Source organism: Pipistrellus hanaki (assembly GCF_964339955.1).
Source record: "Pipistrellus hanaki genome assembly, chromosome: 2".
In the NCBI taxonomy this organism is placed as follows: Eukaryota; Metazoa; Chordata; class Mammalia; order Chiroptera; family Vespertilionidae; genus Pipistrellus; species Pipistrellus hanaki.
In genome coordinates, this window is record NC_140504.1 from 147,384,303 (window position 1) to 147,408,644 (window position 24,342).

At 38.5% G+C, this 24,342-nt stretch overlaps 1 protein-coding gene and 1 pseudogene across 2 annotated transcripts in view; both read right to left on the reverse strand.

Moving 5' to 3' along the window:
* The window catches only part of ST6GALNAC5 (ST6 N-acetylgalactosaminide alpha-2,6-sialyltransferase 5), a 158,274-nt gene that overhangs the window by 69,419 nt on the left and 64,513 nt on the right, over positions 1 to 24,342 (reverse strand). The window lies entirely within an intron of this gene.
* The window catches only part of LOC311615726, an 86,448-nt pseudogene continuing 64,513 nt past the window's right edge, over positions 2,408 to 24,342 (reverse strand). The window contains exon 4 of the transcript in view: positions 2,408 to 2,704. The product of the transcript in view is annotated as an uncharacterized misc_RNA (transcript). The remainder of the gene's footprint in view (positions 2,705 to 24,342) is intronic.

The following is a 24,342-nucleotide window of genomic DNA, read 5'->3' on the forward strand; positions in this document are numbered from 1 at the left end:
GCTGGTATATTTCAGTGGTTAGAGCATTGGCCCAAGTACCTAAGGGCTACAGTCAAGGGCATGTACCTGGGTTGCAGGTTCCATTTTTGGCCCCCATCAGGGTGCATATGGGAAGCAAACAATCGATATATCTCTTGCACATTGATGCTTTCTCTCTCTCTCTCTCTCTCTCTCTCTCTCTCTCTCTCTCTCTCTCTCTCTCTCCCCTCCATCATTTCCTCCCTTTCACTTTCTCTAAAAAGAAATGAAAGGGAAAAAAAGGAGGGGAAGAGGCCCTAGATGGTTTGGCTCAGTGGATAGAGCATCAGCCTGCAGACTGAAGGGTCCCAGGTTAGATTCTGGTCAAGGGCATATGGCCGAATTGCAGGCTCGATTCCTAGTAGGCAGCATGCAGGAGGCAGCTGATCAATGATTCTCTCTCATCATTGATATTTCTATCTCTCTCTCCCTCACCCTTCCTCTCTGAAATTAACAAATATATATTTTTAAAAAAGGGGAGGGGGGAAAAGAAATAGTAATTTGAGAAGTGCAGATAACTTGGTGTCAGTGAGAATGTGGCCCATATACATTTGAGGTAGTGACTCTGAATCTACATTTTCCTCACTTTGTTCAGTTCCCCTGCCTCTCAATGCCATGTTGAATTAAATACAATCTCTAGTAGTTAAAGATACTAGGTTTTATGCAACAAGACTTAATGCAAACTGACTACTTAATCTAGTGCTCATGTTTTTTAATGCATGCCATTCACATTCTTTTTCTCTTTCATTAACATGAGACTTAAGAAAAGGTGTACAGCTCATTCAACAGGAGGCCACACTACAGACAGACAGCTCTGAGAAACTTTGGGAAACCCATTACCTGCCCCAGGTCACACCATTTCACATTCAGTTGTGCATGTTTTAGTCACCGAAAAATTATCACCTAAAACAAAGTCATTTTGGAAAGAGAGCCAATGACCAAATTAATTCTTTTATGGAGCTGTCTGATTTGATTAAGTTGTTGCACTACATTTTAAAACTCATTAACAGGAGCTATCAAGCCATTTTGTAAGTGATTTTTTTTTCTCGTGTCTTTGCAATTCATTGTCCTAGAAGGCTTTTGGTGTCAATCAAAATAGATGACAATGCTGAATCCCTGGCTTAATAACATAATTCAGCAGTGGGTGAACTCAGCTGTCTCCGTGAAATCTGACCTTGCAAGAGTGGCTGATTCACCTGTTGTCTTCTTTGATAAGAAAATGTATTTATAATGACATTGTGGGTGCATGTACCTCTTACTGTGTGTGTTATTTTATAACAGGTTTGTTTAATCTTAAACCAATTCCCTCCGATATTAGGTAAAAAGGAGAGACCTTTAAAAACAAGGCCTTTCCCTCTCTTTCTTCTTTTCAGCCAACACGTCCTCAGATTCCATGTCAGAAAGCTCCAGTGGAGAGAAACTCACAGATGAAAAGGGAAGCAATATGGCTTTCCTGGGAGAGCTTACTGAAAGGCAGAGGAGTCAGTCAGATAAATCTGCACGAAGGAGATGAACAAGGAGCATTTTCCGGGGCTGAAAGCCAAACATAACACAGCGGAGAATGAACTGCTTAGATACAAGGTATACAGCCTGGCAAAGCCAGGCTTTGCAAATTTCTCCAACAATAACGATTTCCTTAAACAGAAATCTCCGAGGGTTGCCATTGTAGGGAAAGTTATTTCTAGCAATATAGGGAAATTATAAATAGGAATTAAATTCCCATGTGCCCAAAGGACAGTGCAGCAATATTCCATATTTATCTCAAAATTCATTAGAGAAATCTTCAGTGAAACATAAGAGAGATGGTACTGTTTAATGACCACTAAAAATGCTCAATAAATTAGGTTAATAAAATGGTCATTAATTTAATAAACATTGATTCAGCCCTTGCTGTTTTCCCAATTTTGCACAAAGAAAAACTACGATTTTTCCACGCCTTTGAGGCTTTTGAAGTAGCCGAATAAACATAAATATAAACATGTAATTACTGTGCAGTGCAGACATAGACAAAACCCTACAAAATCACAGAGGAAGGAACAACAAAAACTAGAGAGTTCATAAAGACATCATGGTTGGGGAGATATTTGAAGTCTTTCTTTTTTATTTTGTTTTTAAAGCTTTATTGTTTCCCTTTAGTCTAATGCATGGGAGAGGGCTCCAGGGTTGTTAAAAGAATGAGTAATGGTTTCAGGGAGAGAGAAGCTCAGGCAAAAGGCAGACACCAGGGGGATGCAGAGGGACCCCTCGAAGGCCTCTGGGCTCCAAAGGCTCCTAGTCCTGCTCTAGATGGAGCCATTCGACGAGATAATCCCCCAGCCCAGCCTGGGGGCCCACCAGCCTGCAGAGGTGAGTCAGGTGGTCACCCATTTTCTAGATGAGTTTCACCTCCTCATCCAGGAAGTGATTCTCCAGGAAGTCTGAGATGAGTGTCTGTGTGGGTATAACCGAGGGCCTTCAGCTCCACAAGAGCCTCATTCAGGTTCCTTTCCAAGGCCAGGGCGGCTTCCATGGCATCCTGAGTCCCATCCCACTCATCTTGGGGAGGCTCCAGCCCATCCTGAAAGAGAATGCAGCCATGGCGCTGGCTTTGCATCTTTAAGAGATGCTCAAGGCCTTTATGCTTTTTCTCTGCCAACTCATGGAAGAAGTGGCCCACACCCTCCAGAGCCACATTATTGAGGTCTAACTAGAAGCGCAGGGAGAGGTAGGTATGGGAGGCCCGCAGATGCAGGTTGGCCAGGCAGTTGATGGCAGCTTCCATTTGGTGGAATAATTCTGACAAATTTGGGAGCTCATGGTTGTTCAGCAATGAGGAATTAAGAAAAGAAAGAAAGAAAAAAAAAAAAGCACAACAAAACAGTGTTGGCTGGTGTTGGAGGCTGAGGATGGCTGTGAGGTGGTTCTGAAGGTGGTGACTGGAAGAAAGGTTGGATGATGGTCAGAGTCTGGAAGAAGGGATATTCCTGGGTCTATTCCACCCAAACACTGTTAAAGAGACAGATCTGGAGGCACTGCAGAGGCATTTCTTAAAGGATAAGTAGGAACTACTGAGAAAGCGAGAAAGGTACACGGCACACAAAAAACATTTATTTATTTATTTATTTTATTGATTATGGTCTCACATAATTGTCCTTATTCTCCCATTCCCATCCCAAACCCCTCCCTAGATATGCCCCCCCTCCCCCCGTTGTCCATGGCCACTGACTAGGCCCATATGTATGCACACAAGTCCTTTGGTTGATCTCTTCCCCTTACCCCCATCCTCCCTTACTTTCTCTCTGAGGTTTGAGAGTCTGATCGCTGGTTCTCTTTCTCTGGGTCTGTTTGTGTTGTTCATTATTTCCTCTAGATGTGTGAGATCATGTGATCCAAGAAATACCCTTGTAAGAACCTAAACTGCAACAAGCCATAATGGTTAGAGAACTGTGGAAGTTGAGGTTCCATGTTTCAAATGCATGGATGGATAAGGAGGGAAAGATGAGGCTAGAAAAGCAAGTTAATTTTCATGCTAAGGATGTGAGGCAGCAAATGAATATTTGTACATGGGGACAAACTGTAATCCAGTTTCTTTCTTTTGCATGTGGCTTTCCAATTTTCCTCGAATCGTTTATTGAAGAGGCTTTCTTGACTCCATTGTGTGTTTCTGGATCCTCTGTCAAAAATTATCTGCTCACATACATGTGGTTTTATAGCTGGGCTCTTAATTATGTTCCACTGATCTGTGTGTCTGTTTTTCTGCCAATACTATGCTATTTTTATCATTGTAGTTTTGTAGTATAATTTGAAGTCAGGTGTTGAAGATCACCCTTGAGGTGTGCTTTTGGGAAACTGACCCACAAAAAAACTATAGAAATATCTGATTTCTTCCTCATTATAGAAAGCACTGGTGAAAACTTCTGAATATTTCCTTATTTCCCTGGCAAAGGAATCCCTTCCATAATTTATCTATTTTTGTTAGAAAACAAAAATTAAGGAGGCCATAAAATGTTAAATAAGTTTGAGAATTCAGGAACAAGTGTAAGTATGTGTGCTGGGGAAGGGGTGTCAGATGGTTTAAACAGTGGTCAGCAAACTCATTAGTCAACAGAGTGGCAAAACGCGGCTCACGAGCCAAAGTTTGCCGACCACTGGTTAAGATAATGGGTTAGGTTTTCAGCATGTAAATTTAAGATGTTTATAAACCACACAAGTGTGAGTGTCCAATGGACAGCTAGATCTATGGAGGCAGAGCTGCGTTGAAGAAATAGTTTAAAGTCACATTAGAGAAGACATGGAAACAACATCAAAGAAACGAACAAATCTATTCAAGAGGAAGAGTGGAAGTAGCTAAGAAGACAGGTAGGAAATCCAGTAGAAAAATTAGGCTGGGAAGAAGACACCTGTTTATGGAAACTGAATGAGAAGTGGTGGGGCATTCAGGATAAAATGGTAATACAAAAGCTGGATGCTTTTCAGGTTAATACTCAGTGCGTATGTGTTTAAACAATTCTGTGCCTTAGCTTTTAGCTCTGGATACTTGTTCATTTGTACATAATGATGCATAACTGTGCTGATCCTCCAAATTCACCTTTCAATTGACATGTAGCCTCAGTTTTGTTTTCTTTAGAATAATCTTGTATTTTCTTTCAGCAAGCCAACGGTCTTTGCAACGTGTTTGCTATGGAATAAAGTGCCTTTTCAATTTTGTTTAGTCAATTGGTGGATCCACAGAGTACTGTTAATCTTCTGTCTGCCCCTCCAGGTCCACTCTCCACTCTCTTCCCCTCTGCTCTGGGAGGCTGATCATTATGGACTGATCAATGGACTGTATTTCCCATGTGGCTTTTAACTGGTTTGGCCAATGAGAGGCTCTGCAGGAGCTGGAGAGTGAGAGGGGAGAGGTAGGCATTCCCCCTCATATGCTGTCCAAACCCTATTATTGAAGGTCTCAGTTTTTCCAGGAGCCCTCTCTATACAATACCTTCGATGGGTTCCTGTACCACTTTCATGGTTGGCCTAAAGATGGCACAAGGCTTCCTGCCATTTAAACCCCCCAGATACTGCAATCACTGCTTGACTGCTTTCCTCAGTCCCTGGTTGAGGGTTCTGAGTCCCACAGAGTTAATTAGTAGCTCCTTTATTAAAATTATCAAGTCACCCAGATCAGTGAGCTATCTGGTTTGCTGTGAGGAACAAGTTATTTCATGAAACAATTTGTCAACTGTCACTGATCCATTGGCTTCTAGTAGGAACAAGGAGTGTATTTGAGAAGATTAGGCAGGAGAAGAAGCAGGACTAAGTCCGGGAAGGCACAGGATCCCAACTTTTAGAGTCTGGCTTCCTGCATAGAACCTGGAAGTTAGCACCAGGTTATTCCTCTGGGGGCATTTTTGCTCATCCATTTTGAAATAAGCAAAAGACAGAAGAAAGCTGGGAAGGTCCACATTTCGCCTTAGCAGAACAGATAGATTGGGGGAGGCAATCTCGTATGTCTGGGTTTTCAGGTAACTGCTATTTGAGTTCATGCTGAGAACCATCAATTCTGTGGTGAAGTTCCATACATCAGGCTGCCCCACAATGAACAAGGCCTACACTTGCAAAGAAGATGTTTTTGTACTATTTTTGGCTATTGCACAAAGAAACTAAGGTGGCAGAAGAATCTTCAAATGTATAAAAGAATAACCTTCTGGTAGAGGTTGGGGTTGGGGCAGAAACTCTTAGCACATATGCATGGTTGTGCTATGCAACCTTACACCTTTTCTACCTGGGAACCAGCCTATAGCAACAGAAGAATGGAAAAGACAAACACAGACTCAGCTTTCAATAAAATGTCAAGACAGATTCTATTATATTTTTAATATTTTCTAAAAACAACTAAGTTCTCCCAGGAGGAAGTACAGAGATACTGAGGGAAATTCTCAAGATTTCAGTGGTTGGAGCTCAGCCTTGACAGATTGCAGGAAATGCCACACACACACACACACACACACACACACACACACACACACACACACACAGAGTTCCAGAAAGTGGAAAATGTGCCTTGAGATGCAGAAGTTGGACCCTTTGCTGGCAAAAGTGTGTAGACAAACAGGTTACTTTCCACCTCCAACAGAACCATAATAAGTTTAATGAAAAAGAGGAAACAAGACCAAATGGAGATTCAGACAGAAAGGAACATTTTTAGGAGGCATTGTAATTTGTAGAAGCTTAGAGAAGAAGAGAGCCTGTGCAATGTGAAGCTGTGCTGGACAGGAATGCTAACCTGCACCTGCTTCAAGAGGACTCAATAAAATTCCTAACTGTCATTTTGCCGGGACTGATTTGGCTCAATGGATAGAGCGTCGGCTTGGGGACTGAAGGGCCCCGGGTTCGATTCCCGTCAAGGGCATGTACCTTGGTTGCGGGCATATCCCCAGTAGGGGGTGTGCAAGAGGCAGCTGATCGATGACTCTCTCATTGATGTTTCTAGCTCTCTATCTCTCTCCCTTCCTCTCTGTACAAAAATCAATAAAATATATATATATAAAAATTCCTAACTGTCATTTTAATGGGTCAAAAGGAAAATAATATCTTCATATGTACAAGAAAATATTTGAAAGATCCAAATCCATTCTTGATAAACACTCAACAAAATAATAATCAATGGTTAGTTACTTAACACAAGATAATGTTTCTATCCTTTCTCAAAGCCAATGTCATTCTTAATAGAGAAACACTAGAAATATTCTCACAAGCAAAGGATAGCAAGTCTTAACATTATCATTGAACAATGTACAGGTTTACAGTCTCATAAAATTATTATTAAAAATGAGAGGTAAAAATATTGGAAAGGAGAAGACATAATAAGGTTTTATATTTTAAAATAAAGAAATATAGTAATGCATTCGCTTATAAAACTAACACATGGAAATCAATAGCCTTCATACAAGACTCCATTTACAACAGCAACAAAAATAATAAAACACCTATAAATAAGTTTACCAAGAAAGTGTTCAGGCTTCTATTAGGGGGAAAGCCTATAAACCAGGCATAAAGAATATAAAATAAGACTTCAGCAAATGAAAAGGCATACTACATGCTTTTTTGATACGAAAGCTGTAGAATCATAAAAATGTTAATCTTACCTAATTTATAAATTTAATAAAAATACAAACATGTTTTTTCCCCCTGTAATCCGATGAGCTGATTTTTAATTTTATGAACTAGAACCATCAAAAAACAAGAGGGGAGAACTAGCTTTGTTAGAAATTAGAATGTTGCAGAAAGCATCAGTAATTAAAGCAGTCTGGTTCTGCTGCATAATAAGGCAAATGAATACATCCAATCAGCGTAGCAGAACACTACAGAAAATTATGGGGCAATCTCACTCAGCCTAGATGTAAAAATCCTGAATAAAATATTAGCAAACTGAATCTAGTAAGACACACACACACACACACACACACACACACATACACACACCCCTCATGATCAATTGGGGTTTATTTTTGGAATACAAGGTTGGTTTAACATTTCAAGGATTAATTAATATAATTTACCTTATTAACAGCATAAAAAATTAATGATATGGTCATCTTTGTCGATCAACCTCCATCCATGTTTTAAACATTTAGCAAATTAGATATAGGAGAGAACATATTTAACCTGATAAATGCTATCTACAAAAACAAAACAAAATAATAACTTTCAACAAACTTCATACCAAATAATAACTTGCTGACATCTTTCTCAAATTGAAATGTGACAAGAATGGCTGCTATTGCCATTTTAATTCAACACTGTACCGGAAATTCTAAACAGTGCAACAAAGAAAGAACAAGAAATAAAAGGAGTATTTTTTTGTCAGATAGGTGCTAGATTATGATGCGACCATTGCATAAGGTATATAAATGTCTAATTACTATGTTGTACACCTGAAATTAATATATTATTGTATTCCAACTATCATTGAAAAAAATCTAAAGTACCTTTGGAAAGATACAGATTTTCCCTTGCTTACAGATATTATTGTTTACCTAACCAATCCAAAAGAATTCAGAGCTCATGGGCATAGACAATAGTGTGGTGAAGGCCTGGGAGGGGTGGGCGTGCTTGGAAGGGGTCAATGGGGAAAAACAACAAAAAACAAAGGGGATATCTGTAATACTTTCAACAATAATGATGAAAGTCAAAGTTAGAAGAGGTAGGGGAGGTAGCACATGAAGATTTTATTACTTATTATAAAAAATGGTAACTAAATTCCCCCTTAAAAAAAGAATTCAGAGATTAATTATTAGAATGAAAATGAACAAATTTTACCTACATGCAACACATGATTTTCAAAGAGAGTGTTGAGTAAAAGCCATACTCAAAGGAATACTTACTGAATTACTCCATTTATATAATGTTCAACAAACTGATAAAATTAAATTGTATGATTTAGTGACATATACATAGGTGATTATGTTATAAAAAAGTCAGAAAAGTTACCTCTGAGGGAATTTCTGGGTCATGAGGGAAAGCAGTGTGGTCTCAGGTTAGAGAGGGGCCATTAAGAATTATGGGTTTCATCCTAACAAAAATGGATTTATTGAACAGTTTTAAGTTAGAAAATACTACTTATTTGAACAATTGTGGGTTGTAGAAGAACAGAACTGCAAGTAGAGAAGGAAACTAGTTAGGAGGTGGCTGCAGTAGTTCAGTTGAGTGATGTTGGTGGCTCAGATTATGGGACTGTATTAGTTTCCATTGCTGCTGTAACAAATTACCACAAACCAGGGAGTATAAAACAACATAATTTATTTTACATTCTGTAGGTCCGAAGTCTGATGAAGGTATCATTGAGCTAAAATTGAAGAGCTGACAGAGCTGTGTTCCCTCCTGGATACGTTAAAAAGAATTTGTTCCCTTTCCTTTTCCAGCTTCTAGAGACTACATACATTCTTCGGCTTATGGCCCCTTTCCATCCTCTTCAGAAACAGCGGTGTTGCATCTCTGTTACCATTCTTTTAGAAAATGTTATCTTTATTGTTAAAAGTATTACAGATATTCCTCTTTTACCCCCACTGCCCCTTCAACTCAGCTCCTATCCCTTCCCCAGGCCTTTCCTATACTATTTTCTGCCAGTGGGCTATGCATATATGCATGTAAACTCATTTGTTAATATCTTCAGAAAGAATATATGCATCCCCATGTTCATAACAGTATTCTTTACAATAGCTAAGATTGAAATAAGTCAGTCTCTTTCATGCTTCAATGTCTATGGGTCCTTTCTGTTTATCAGTTTATTTTGTTCATTAGAATCTACATATAAGTGAGATTATGTAATACTTGTCTGTCTCTGATGGGCTTATTTCACTTAGATTAAAACTCCCCAAATCCCTCCATGCTGTCTCAAAGTGTAAGAGATCCTCATTTTTTATAGCTGCATAGCATTCCATTGTGTAAACATTCCACAGCTTTTTTTTATCCACTTATCTACTCATGGGCACTTTGGCTTTCTCCAGATCTTAGCTACTGATTGGTGTTTCTGGATTCTTAGAATATATTTCTAGAAGTGGATCACTGGGTCAAATGGCAGTGACATCTGCCTTTGACTCTGACTTCAGCTTGGAAAGAGTCTCCTTTTTAAAGGACTCATATGATTATACTGGATTCACCTGGATAAGACAGGACAGCTACCTCATCTCAAGGTCTCTAACCTTCACATCTGTAAAGTCTCTTTTGACAAGATAAGGTAAGGAATTTAAGGTAACATTCACAAGTTCTGGGGAGTAGAATATCTATTAGGAACTATTAGGATATCTTTGTGGGCTTTTATTCTCCTATCACAGAGGTAAATGTGGAAATGGAGAAGAAAGAACATACAATATTCATCTGCCTTTGAGAAGGAGTCTGAGTGCTTCTGGTAGCCTCTGCCTACCTACTGAATTAGATCCCCAACCCACTCTTCTATATGATCATCACCTAAACTAGGCTGTCCTATAATTAAGACACCCCACTCTCAATTCAGGTCTGTCCTGAATTTGTTCCTTAGCTCCCATTTTGCTTAGTCCTACTTATTATCTCAAAGTAAAAGACATTCAGACGAACTCAAGTCTTTGCTTATGCATAATTTCATGATGGCTTTGTAGGCAGAATTGTATCTATTCTAACACAAATGGTTGTAAATGCACAGTAATCAATTAACCAGAATACTCACTGTGTGATCTTAGCCTATCTATAATAATTAAAGCATAATACGCTAATTAGACCAGACAGCCAAATGACCTTTTGGATGCCATTCTGGTGGTGGGCTGAGGGAGAGGCAGTTAGGGGCAATCAGGCAGGCAGGCAGGCCAGTGGTTAGGAGCCAGATGTCCCGGATTATGAGAGGAATGTACAACTGCCAGTTTAGGCTCAATCCCACAGGGATCCCGCAAGCCTAAACAGGCAGTCGGACATCCCCTGAGGGGTCCAGGATTGAGAGAAGGTGCAGGCCGGAATGAGGAACACCCCTCCTCCTATGTATGAATTTTGTGCACCGGGCCTCTAGTTATTAATAAAACATTGGCTGGTCATGTTTGAGTTGCTTTATCTTCTAGCTAGAAATAAATGCATGGCTCTGAGTCTTTAGCCACATTCCTTAATGTGATAAGTAATCAGACAAAGTCTAGCTAATGAGCTATATTGCTCTACTATCATAGTCTTCACCTTAGCTGCTTCTTAACTCTGTCTGTTCCCAGTCATCCTCCCAACTTCCTTCTTCTCTATTCTCACCAGATCTTCTAAAAATGACCCTAATAATTCTATGCACAAATTCTCCACAGGATGGAAGAATATGTTTCAAGAACTATATTTTGAGAAGCCAATTCCATCTCTATAACTGTATGAAGTATAACAAACAATTCTATAAAAAAGTCAATGTTCAGCTAATCCCTAGAAAGCCCTTAGTAAATAGTAAAAAATTATAAATTTCTCCTCATTTTTTAAGTCAATTGAATACACTGAGTGAAAAACAACAGCCATTCTTCTGTTTCTTTTAGACTTAGAAAAAAGAGGCTGATTAACATGCAGGGGAAATATGTAGCATTTTGGTTTAAAAGATCAAATTAACACTATCTCTGTGTTATACTGTTTACTTTTACACTTTCTGTAAAATGAAGGTATATTTATATGTGTGTGTATGAGAGAGAGAGAAAGAAGAAAGGGAGAGAGAGAATGAGAAAAGTCATTCACAAATATAAGGACACTTTATCCTTAGATATAAATTTTAAATACTCAACATTACCATATGCTTTTAGGTGTTTTAGTTGCTTCTGATAAAACAAAATGGAACAATGCTCTAAATTTGTTTTGACTTTTCTGGACCTCCACTCCAGGATCTTCACTGCATACATAGGTGTTTGTTAAAATGAAAGTATTGGAGACATTATCATACGCAGCATTTGAGATTTGGATCAATAACTACATCTCTCTCTTTCTCTCTTTTTTTAAAGAATTTCCCTCCATCTTTAATTTGATATTTCTCCTTTAAGATTTCTTGACTTTCTACTGTAAATCTCTCAATTTTCTGAGAGTTTCTTGACATTTGATCTGGGATCATCCAAGCTGCCCTTCAAGGCTCTTCTCTTCACTGTGTCTTTAAACTCCTTGAGGCAGTGATGTGACTAGGAATGAACACTGAACTTTCAGACCAAACCAACAAGTAGTTCTGAATTTTAAAATTGTTTTCTCCAACCTTTTTCCTCAAATTTCCCTCTTCGTTATTCCATCTTTCTCTTAGGCTATGTATGTGTCTGTTTCAGCATTGTTTTCAGAGATTACCAAATAATTATTTTATAAAATCAGTGTCTATCTGATTAAAGGACTGTTCAGTACTGTACTGGCGTCACTTTGGACAGTAAGCCCTCACCAATTGTTTTCCATTAAACAATTCATTCATTTTTCTGACAAAAATTGTATTCATCACTTCCTGTGGATCAGCCTTTGTTCTAAGCACATGGGATTCAATGATGGCAAGAATAAACTATGTTTCCACATTTATGAACCTTATAGTCTGGTGGAGAAGGAGACCATTGTTAGTGAAAAGACCCTGTCAAAAGTTTACAGTTATAAGTACTCTGGAAGTAGAAGTTACTGTGAAAATGTGTAATAGAACATTCAATTGGCCCTGCCAATTTGATCTTTACTCCCAAACCAGAAAAACTAATGAAGGGCTTATTTAAGGGAGGGTGACCCATCATTCAATTTTCATGTTTTCCTTCCTTCCTTCCTTCCTTCCCTCCTTCCCTCCCTCCCTCCCTCCCTCCCTCCCTCCCTCCCTCCCTCCCTCCCTCCCTCCCTCCCTCTCTTCCTCCTTCCTTCTTTCCTTTCTTTCTCTCTTTCTCTGTCTCCTTTTCTCCTCCTCCTTCTCTCTCTTACTTTCATTTTTATTTATATTCTAGGGACACGTGTGCGCTATGAATAACAATTGTAAAGAGAACTTTTAGAAGTTCTGTGACCTTTTGAATTTTCCATACAGAGATTCTTAATTGAATCCATAATCTTGTCCCTCCAAAAGTGCTTTACAGGCAATACCCAGGCAACTATTAGGGTGGCTGTTGTTGGCTATATTAATATAACATAAACTTCAAAGGGTAGTATTGACGGCCTTGCTTTTTCACCACTTCTTGAGCAAAATGAAAAGGGTTTAGCATGTTAGAGTCATCCTCAGAGAGGTTGCTCCTAAACTCATTTCTGTTCAGGTGCCTTTCTTTTCTTATCAGTCTCCAAAGAAAAATAAGCTGCTTTGGATGTAAGACCTCTTGTTATCTCAAGGTAGAGGCTTTCAAATGTGATGGAATAATCCCTGAGAACTTACTTATGGCAAGGCTCCAGCTGGGTGCCCTGGGAGAGAAGGAAGTAGTGGTTGCTCATGAGAAGATGAAATCTGAATGAAGAATTGGGAGTAAAAACAAGTGACTAAGAATGTGACAATCTATAAAGCTGAGAAATCTGACAAGCAGCCAACTTTGAAGGGCAGTTGGTCCTAAAAAATAGCTCATCAGAAATGAGAGCCTCAGGTGCCAAAAGGCTGGCACTTAACTTTTGTAAGAAATTTACAAGCAAACCTACCCCTGCTCCTGTCCATTTTGTGATTCAAAAACCACCAACCACATTTGGACCAAGTCCTAGTTTGCACTTCATTTCTCGAAGCATCTGTCTGCCTCTAAGCAAACTAGGCCATGATTCCTTATGTTCTACTGTGCCTGTAGGCCACAACAAAAGGTGTAAATAAGCCAGAAGCAAGTGATATTTACAGGAAAATTAAAGAGTTAAGTGTAAGAAACAAACCACAAAAAAGATAAAAATATGGATATTATTATGCTGCCATGATAGATTTTAAAATGCAAAATATATCACTGTATTTATATTAAAACACTAAGAAAATATGCAGACTTTACGTACTAGACATTAACGAAATAAGGATCTCTCCACGTCTGTTGTCCACAGCCTACAGAGGTCATGAAGAGCAAATAAAACCACCCATAGTCCTGCCTACAGCATATCAAACCATTATGTTATGAACCTGAGATGAATATGCTTTATGCCAGTTATATCTAAAAAGAAAAATGATAAAGCACATCAACCAAGAAATAGAAGTGCTCAGATGCCTCATAGCCCCTGCCCTTGTCTTGCCCTGCTTGGGTGGCCCGCAGTGAGGCCAGTTGCCTAGTAAGCCAGGGAAGACTTAGAGGAAAACCAGAACAAAACATCACAACCATCTAAATTGACTTTAGTGAGTTATTCTGATGCAAATACAGAAACTCAAGTAAGAAACCAAAAGGATATTAACAGGCTTGGAATTTTATTTAATGTGGATTTATGGACTTTATGACAAAACACACACACTTTGATTAACAAAAACTTACTACCAAACAAAACCCTAAGTTGAAAATAAAATCGCCAAACACTTCCATAGTCATCTCATTGTCCCAGGTTTCAGGATTCTAATTCCTAAATACTTTTTCATAATTTACAAAAGGGCACAATGACTGAGGGTATGGTAAAAATGTTATTAAAAATATAAACACATATAACATCTGACCTAAAGGCTAGCACATTGATTGCTCTATGTAAACATATGAAACAGATCCCTGCTGGACACATATGATGATCAGAGATTCTTAGAATAGGAGAGGGCCCTTAAAATACATCCAATTTAGCTTTGCATGCAAAGTGGGCATTATAATGTACAACATAAATGACAGGTAGTCAGGACCTCAGATGAGGTCTCAAAGTGTGCTACACCGATTTTACCAAAAATCTGTAATCATCATCATCATCAGCATCATCATCATCATCATTATTATCTACCACTTAGTTAACTGCTGTGAGCTAGGAACCAGGCTATTGTTTTTTTATTATTTGTTTGTTTGAATCATAGCACCTGCTTTTTTCCCTTTATGCCAGTTATCACAGCTGTAATACCATTTTACTAATGTGCTCATTTGGCCCTTGCCCAGCTCTCCACTGGACCATAAGTTCCTTAAGGACCAAAATCATGATGACTTTGCCCAAGCTGTATCCCCAATCCCTTCAACATAGCCTGGAACTCATCAAGTATTTGTTAAGTAAATGGGCACAGCTTTTCATTCTTCTCCCGAGTGAGTTGCTTCTTCAAAGATGGTCAATGTCAGAACCAAAATTCAGACCGGCTTTATCTGGCCACAGAGGCCATGAAAATTCTCTACCAAGCTTCCTGGTCACTCAATTAGCTTGAAGGAAGCCTATTAATTAAGCAATTTCAAATAAATAGCATGAGTTACATTCAATTCCTGCTCTCTCTCCTCAAAGCTAATAAAGTATGAGTTTCAAACCTGAGTTTTAATTTTCTGTAAGATGGTACTAATGCTACCTCTGGGCCTGATGCTTTTATAATGTTTAATGTTATATGTTTCACTGTTTACACACACTTAACATCCTTAATCATCCCTATGATGGTCTTTTTTCCTCCTAATCAAAACCATACAGACACAGATCAAATCAATAGTGTGCTGAAGACAGCCTATAAGGGCTCCCAGAGCAGACTGTTACATTTTTAGGGAGTTTGTGAGCTTGATATTAAGCATAGCCATTATTAAAAATTAACTTACAATGAGATAAATTACATGAGCAACAAAGGAAATTTCAGTAGAAAAAGGGCAGTCTTTTTAACAAATGATGTTGGAACAATTGGACATCCATGGGACAAAAAAGAAATTAAGCTTTGACTTAACACCTCACACACTATTAAAATTAATTAAAAATGGATCATGGGTTTCAATGTAAAATGTAAAGCTTTAAAATTTCATAAGAAAATTTAGTAGAAAATCTTCAAGATCTAAACCTATGTGAGGTGTTCTCAGATATGATACTAAGGCTGTGATCCATAAAAGGGAATGCTGACACATTAAACTTGATAAAAATTTAAACTTTTTGTGCTATAAAAGACTCTTTTAAGAGGATGAAAAGACCAGTTATAGACTGGGAGGGAAAACTTGCAAACTATAATACATATCTAACAAAGTTCTTTTTTTTTAAAAAAAATTTTTAATTGATTTCAGAAAGGAAGGGAGAGAGAGACAGAAACATCAATGATGAGAACAAATCATTGATCCGCTGCTTCCTGCATGTCCCCCACTGGGGATCAAGCCCACAAGCTGGGCATGTGCCCTTGACCAGAACTGAACCTTGGACCCTTTAGTCCACAGGCCAAGGCTCAGTCCATTGAGCCAAACTAGCTAGGACCTGACAAAGTTCTTATATCTAGAAAATACAAACAACTGTCAAAACTCAACAGCAAAGTAACAAACAATCCAGTTAGTAAATGGGAAGAAGATATAAAGAGACATATCACCAAAGAGATGATATGGGTGACCAATCTACACATGAAAAGATTTCCAACGTTATTAGCCATTAAATAATGCAAATTAAAATCACAATGAGGTATCAGTGCTGAAATATTAAAGTAGTTGAAATGAAAAATGGTAACAAAGCTAAATGCTGGCAAGGATGCAGAGGGGCTTGTCCCTCATACCTGCTGGTGGGATAGTGAAATGAAACAGCCACCGTGGAAAGTAATTTGGAAGTTTCTTGCACTTATAATATGACCCCAGAATCACACTCTCGGATATCTATTCCAGAAAAATGAAAAATTACATTCACACACCCTGTACAGGAATATTTATAGCAGCTCAATCCATAATAGCCAAACTGGAACAACCCAAATATCCATCAGTGAGTGAATGGTTAAACAAATGGGGAAATCCACACTATGGAACAGGACTCAGAAATAACAAGGAATGATACACACAACAAGCTGTAAAAACTCCAGGGAATTATGCTTAATGAAACAGATCAGTCTTATAAGTTTATATACTACATGGTTATATATTTTTGACATTCTGGAAATAATAAAACTATAGAAATGGAGAAGAGATTAATGGTTATCAGGGAACAAGAAAGGTATGCTGACAAAATAAAGAGAAAGAACAATGGAATTTCTTTGTTGCAGTTGGACATTTTCCACTTAAATGTGCTGGTGGTTACACAATCTACACCTGGGATAAAATTGCAACACACATACACACACACACAGATGAGCATATATAAAAATGCTGACAACTGATGAAAGTCTATAGTCCAGCCATATCATGGCAGTCTCAATTTTTTATTTGTGATATTGTACTATAGTCATATAAGATGTCAGCATTGGGGCAACTGGGTGAATGATATGTGGGACTTCGTACCATTTTTGTAACTTCTCATGTACAGTACCTATAATTACTTTAAAACTAGAGGCCTGGTGCACGAATTTTATGCGTGGGTAGGGTCTCTAGCCCTGGTGAATGATCTGTGGGGTGACCGGCAGGGCGATTGGGGGCCCCCACTGACACCTGCCTTGGCTGGCCTGCAGGCTGGGGGGGCAGCTCTTGCATTGAGCATCTGCCCCCTGGTGGTCAGTATGCATCAGAGTGACCAGTCGTTCCACTGGTTGTTCCTTCGTTCAGTCATATTAGGCTTTTTTATATATAGGATAAAAAGTAAACAACACAAAAAGGAAAGAAACAAATACTCAAAATTCACCCCCTTTGAATTGTCTTATCACATTTTACTATTAATCATGAGGTTATTTACATTACCTGTATGGCAGATATATTAGTCTGCCATAACAAACTACCATAGATTGAGTGACTTAAACAGTATGCATTTATTTCTCACAGTTCTGGAGGCTTGGAAGTGCAAGGTCAAGATGCTGGGCAGATTAAGTTTCTGATGAGGACCCTTTTCCTGGCTGGTGGTGACAGTCTTCTAGCTGTGGTTGTGTCATCACATGGGGGGAAGATAATAAGCACTGGTCTTCCCTTCCTCTTCTTCTGAGGACACTAATGCCATCAGAGGGGCTCCACCCTTCAGGACTTACCTAAATCTAAGTACATCCCAAAGGCTTCACCTCCAGCTACAACCATATTGGGGGGTGGGGAATGAATGAAATTTTAGGGGGACCTAAATATTCAGTCCACACCAGGGGAAACATTATATAAAGTCTGATACTGTGCTTCTCTTCCCTACTCTGCATTCAGTGATCTCTTACTGGTAGCTGGAAATCAGCCTTATAAGAGTATTTTTATCAAGAAAAAAAGAAAATTCTATAGATCATAACATGATTATACTGTTGAATGTTAAAAAAAATAATGGAGAAAATGTTAATAGATTAAAATTGCAAGTGTGTCATGTCTGTAGCCATTACATCATGAATAGCCTAAAAGTGAAATTATAGCTTTTAATTATTTGAAACTATTGTTTGACTCAGCAGAGAAGTCACTCATGCTATTATTGAAGAGTAAGTCAAGTTCCAACATAGGTTTTTTTGTTCTTCACTTTCATCTTACTCAATAAGTAACCCAAAATATCAACCACATTCATGTTGGAACTATACTTATTCATCCATTGCAACCACAGGCTGGCTACAGACATAAGAATTTGGCAAAAATCAATGAAAGCATTCTTGGAGAGCCAAAGGGCTATATGAAATTATAACAAAGAGCATTATATATTTTATTATTGTAAATTGTGTGCTACCTTTATTTTAGTAAAATTCAAAATAAATGTAAGTGTGTCTAAGTATTAAAGCCTGCTAGTGTTTAAACCTTTTCCTTCACTGGTTTAAACCCAATCTCTTTTAGTTCTTCAGTGGAGAGAACTCATCACTCCTGCGGTGATGCAGGTTATCATGTTGTATCAGGCTTTTGTCTTTTGCAGAGTCCCTGTTTCCTGGAGACTGATTTGACCCATAATATGTTCAGATTCATGGACTCACAGAATCAATGGCCTCAACAACTGTAAACGCTTTTGACTTTCCAGGAACATGCTCTAGTTTCTCCCATGAAGAGAAGCTCACAGAGGGCTGGGTCACTTCCACTTTGCTTTTAGTTTGACACCAACCTTACACATTTTCTATTGATTTTCCGATTTTTTTTTTTTGTATAACAAAATCAGAAAGTAAGAAAAAATTTTTTTTTTTTTTAATAGCAGGTGGTTAATAAGATTAGTCACATTGGGGATTTATTTACCAAATGTTTGACACTCACTGTCCCTTTGTTGCCTGGCCATGTACTAGTCAGAGATCAAACTTCCCGACTAATTTGTTTGGTTTTATGCATGGAACCAGAGAACATGGGCTCTGTGCTTGCTTCTGTATAGTCTGGAATTTCTTTCACCCCAATTCCAGTTCTCAGCACAAATCCTTCTTTTGAGGCTCAGTTCTGCTTCATCCTTCCTTGTGTTCCCTCCCCTAATCTATTTGATATGGAAAAAATACTTTCTTTTCTTTGAATTCCCTTGGGATATAGGCAAATCTTCTGACAGTAGTTCTATTTCTCCATTTTATAACTATCTAAATAACACATGTCTGTGGTTTATGTCAGATGTCAGATGTCACTGTTGTTATCCCTTTGAGGGCACAGCTTTTTCCTAATTTATCTTTAAATTTTACCACAAGAACTAGTTTAATGCTTATACATAGGAAAGGTTTAAAAAGTTGGTTCAATGGGATGTCACCAAATAAACAAATTAATTAATCTCTCTAAGCCTCATTTTTCTTACTTAGACATTTAGAATAATAATAATAAAGAGAGTTATTATTAAAAATAAAGCTAAAGTTTCTATAATAATAAAGGATAATATGCTAATTAGTCCGGATGTCTTCTGTAGTACTTTCTGACAAAGCAGGGGCTTGATGGAAACCGGCCTGGGTCTTGGGTGCTTGCGGGTAGCTGGAGGAGGGAAGCCCGGGTCCCAGATGCCGGAGGGAAGCTGGTGCCAGGGGAAGGAAGGCCTACTCTTGCACAAATTTTTCTACATGGGACCTCTAGTATAAAATGATTAGCACAGTGGCTAGCTAATGCTGACTGCTCAATAAATGGTGTGTGTGTGTGTGTGCATAGTAAATATGATATACATATAATATAAATATATGGTATATATGATTACCATTATGGGTACTACATTAGCATGTTACTCTTCTTGATACCGAGTTCAGGTTTCAATAAGTGTGTCTGAATTCCCTAGCACAGGGTGGTGTAAGGACATAAGCCTCTGAGTTGGGATCCAGAAGATACACGTTTCCGTTTCAGTTCTGCCCACTGTTCATGATCTTTGGGTTAGTCAACCTCTCTGAGCTTCAGTTCCCACTGCAAAATGTGTGCGAACACAAGGAGAGGGCTGAGCCTCTGTGAAACTTGAAAGGTCTATAGTTCCACAGTGATATATGACAAGACCCATGGGCTGAGTTGGAGTCCCAATGTCAGGCAGCACTCTACCTTCTATAATTTTATCTAACTCCATGGACTCTCTCTCAGCAGTGGGCTAAAGACTCTTGGCAAGGATGTCTTAGTGATGTATTAGTAGGTTCAAAGACACCCAGACATTCCACTTTGTGACTTTACTAGCTAGAGAAGGATAATTTTATTCTGTTGTTGAGACCACCGGGAGCATTTGGAAGCTGCAGGGGACAAAATAAATGCCAAAGAATTCCTAGGTGATGTACCAGATGGTTTTTCTCCTGGCATGTCTCTGTGGGAGGGCTCTTTTTGAGTTGATCAATCTGGTGACACGTCTTTAACACATCCTCCCTGCAGATCCCCTTAACACAGGGCTGGTGACCTCAATTACAGAGGCAGGTGGTGACTTATGATCAATGGAATATGGGAGGAAGTGACAAAAAGTGATTTCAAGCTTGGCCCTTTCTAGATACTTGGAGCAAACTTTTGGCTCTCTTCTTGACACAGCAACTTTGCAGGCTATGTGCTGGAAGAAGGCCATCAATCTGATTTACTTTGGATTTTGAGTTAGTGCAGAATAAACCCTTAGTGTACTAAATAATTTACTCCTTGTTTTGTTGTTGTTGTTTTGTTACTGAAGTATAACTTTCCCTACCCCGACTTTTGTTCTGATTTATCAAGTCCCCATCTAAGGTTGACACAAGGTGGGGTGTGGGGTGTGGGGGAGGCAAGATTCAGGACAGGAGATTTCTGTAGGATCAAAGATTTTCATTTGTCCAGACATCATCTCTTGCTATCCTATTTGGGAATATAAATGTGTCGGTACAGGATAGAGAAATTTGAAAAGAAAATATATTCATGCCCAAATTTTCTCTTCTGCTTTAACACATTCTAGAAGTCATGGTTTTCCCTAATTGTTCTTTGTTTTAATGTGTTCAAAAATTCTTTAAGATAAAATAGAAAACATTAAAATGAATTAAGTGCTTCAAATAGTTTTTTTTAATACTTTTATAATTTATAAATAATCATGATCTAATTTAAACTCTCAAACTCCATTATAAAAAGTTATTTATTTAGTATAAAGAGCTTAATTTCTACTATTTCCTGCTATATGACAGAAAAACCATTTTTTTCTCTTAATCCTTATACGGGAATATGTTTTTATTGATTTTTTTTTTTTTTTTAGAGAGAGAGGAAGAGAGAGAGGGAGAGAGAGAAAAACAAACAAACATTGATATGAGAGAGAAACATCCATCAATTGCCTCCCATATTCCCGCCTCAACTAAGGACCAAACCCACAACCTAGGTATATGCCCTAGCTGGGAATTGAATCCACAATGTTTTATGGTATATGGGATGAACCAACCCATATACCACGGTGAGAAAACTTTTGCAAAACCTACAAGATAGGGCTTTTAGGTCACAATTATTTATATCATTATCTACCTAAATGTAAAAATATTTTCATTCTAAATGTCAGTTATTGTCTAATGAAACAAACAAACAAACAAACAAACAAACAAACAAACAAAAACGAGTTTATGAATTTTGAGCCTGGCTGCATTTTTGTTCTTGAAGTTAATCTACTGCTAATAAATAAAATTATTGTTATGAATTTGAATTGTTGCCCACATAGATTAGAATCATGGATGACTGAATAAATAAAATGTGTCTGAGTTTGAATAAGTGTGTTTCATAGGCCTAATATCTCATAAGAGGAAACCAGACTCAGCTAATACTTCCACATGCTAAAATTAAATAATTCATATCTAGTTAAATTAATTTTATAATTTGTTAGAATGTCAATCTATCCATTCAGGGATGGGAACATCCATTTGAAAATAGGTTGTTATAAGTTCCAAAAAAAATGTATCTGTGCTTACCCTTGTATACATAGGGTAATGCGCCATTAAGTTTCGACAGAGAAACGTAAATCTAAAACCACTTAAATTCCTAGGTCAATTCATTTGAAGTGTTAAAACTAAACACTTCAAACTTTTTATCATCTACAAACCATTCTGGCCTACTCTAGTGAAAAAGAAGCTCGCTAGGCGATTTGGTTTGGAGGCATTTTTCTTCTTTGTCTCTTCCAATAATATTGTATTAGCATGTTCAATAAAGCAAGTAACACTTGCACTTGATTGTTTGAAACCATTCTTGACCCTCACTTTATTCTAGTTGGAGGTAATTACTTGCTGCTAATGCAAAGTGCTAAGGACAGCCTTAAATTCTGTTGAATTATTATGTAGATTGGGAATCAGACCTCATTCTTCACTTAAAACAGCACTGTAATTCCAATCTCTACTTTGTCAAATTCAAAAGTCAACCAATTTTTTCAGAGTGAAAAGTTCTTACTTATAGTAACGTATCGGTCTTGGACAGGCTGGGAGAAATGAGTGAGTTGCCTTGGTAATGAGGTCAGGAATAAATAAATCAGAAATGGTGGAGGTGAAGGATACGCTATTTTTAGGGTCTAATATACATCAGAATTGTGCAAAGTAGCTTTTGCTCCCTTTTGTCATATTCAGTGCATTGGAAATGCAAGTCTTACTTAGGCAATTTAAGGAGCAGCTCTAGAATTTAGCTACAGTGACTGGATAATTTTGTTTTATCTGAGTCTCGATGGAAACCCTGAATAGTAGTAATTCATTTAAATTCAAATCAATCATTTCTGTACACTAAGAACTCATGTCTTGATTAATAGTATTTACGGTAAAAGGAAGCAGGGTCTCTCTCAGCCTCCTTCCTGGAATCTATAAAAACAACAGGGAAAGGCTGTTTTTCCCCGTGAATACCTAAATGACTTTCACAACCATTAGTCCGCTCAGAGGAAAAAAACGATTCTTATATCATCGTGAGGGGGAACGAATGCATGGCTTCTGTTAAGACTAATGGCAGCCGGGATGCAAAGTTCAGTTGTCAGAGAAGACGTCAGTGGCCACAGGCCTGGAGAACCAGAGGGAAATTTACTAATTAGTTCTTCCTAAACCAAGGAGCTTCTTCTTTTCCTCTCTCTTCTTCATGAGACAGTAAAACACAGGATCATCCTATATTCCAGAAAAGGATAAATGAAATTTCTTCCAAAGATGGCACATATAATAATGTAAGCTTAAATATAGGTGGTTGTGTATTAGTTATTCCCTCCCCGCCCCCCCCCCCCCTCACACACAATGTAGCACATGTAAGCCTACAAATATAGACATATCAGACCTGAAAAATTGGCAACAGTGGGGATGATTTATGACCTTGGTTCATCCCAGGAGGGCAGGCTCCAAGCATATTTTCTCCCATAATTTTACTGCTTTTCATTTTCCAAAATTATGCTGTTGGTCTAATCAGAACACTAGTTTGACATAGTGTTAAACTTTTTAATCTCCCTTGTCTTTCCCCCCTCCTAAAAAATCACCTCGGGGATCACAGGTACATTTTATTGGAAACCATCATCAGTCCTGTACTTAAGGCACAACCCCAGGCCCCCTGGACACTTATGTCAGGTTTAGGTGAGTGCTAACGTCTCAGAATGGCAGATGGGACTGGGGCCCATAAGGAGGCTTTCACAGACCTTCACCATGTGTGGTCCACCCCGAAATCACGTTACCCAGAGACTCTGGCATTGGCTTTGCTCTTCTGCTTAACCAAGATTGAATCCAGAGTTTGTTCCAGTTCCCCAGAAGAACCACCCTGAGCCAAGCCCAAACTGCCAATCATCCCCAAGGCAGCCGGGGCAGACTGTCTTGAGCTTCCACGCCTCTGATGTTTCAAAAACAGTCAACTATTCACCCAAGTTGGTTTACTCAATTTGCTGAATCTTAAATGTAAGGAAAACAATTTTTCCTCAGATGAGTTCTGGAGAGACAACGCTATACCCGCAGGTCCAAAACAAATGCTGGGGAAGAAAAACTGGTGGAGGGAAGCAGAGAACAGTCCCCTGAGAAAGCAATGTCATTGGACTAGATGCTAAAATCCCCAGCTCTATCTCATGTTAATTCTAAAGCCTGCCCTTAATCAAGGAAGCACCATAAAAACAAGGCGCTAGCTTATTTCCACAAATGCATTCTTTTGAAAGGACAGTTCTTCATATTGCAATGCACTCATTCATTCATTTGCTTATCAATGAATATCTGTTGAATACCAGTATACACCAGACTGTGCAAGGCATCAGGGTTAACACAATGATCAAATGTGAATAAAAATCCCTGCCTTCATGTGGCTCACATTCTTGGAGTGGGTAGGGGATACAGAAGGATGACTAAGGGAGATAGAGAAAGGGCCAACCTAATTTATATTCAGGACCCTAAATACTCTTATATTTACACTCTCTGGGCCTGTGATTGAAGAACAATTCTTTTCAAAAAAATATATTTTATTGATTTTTTACACAGAGGAAGAGAGAGGGATAGAGAGTTAGAAACATCGATGAGAGAGAAACATCAATCAGCTGCCTCTTGCACACCCCCTATGGGGATGTGCCCGCAACCAAGGTACAGCCCTTGACTGAAATTGAACCTGGATCCTTCAGTCCGCAGGCCGACGCTCTATCCACTGATCCAAACCAGTTTCGGCCTGAAGAACAATTCTT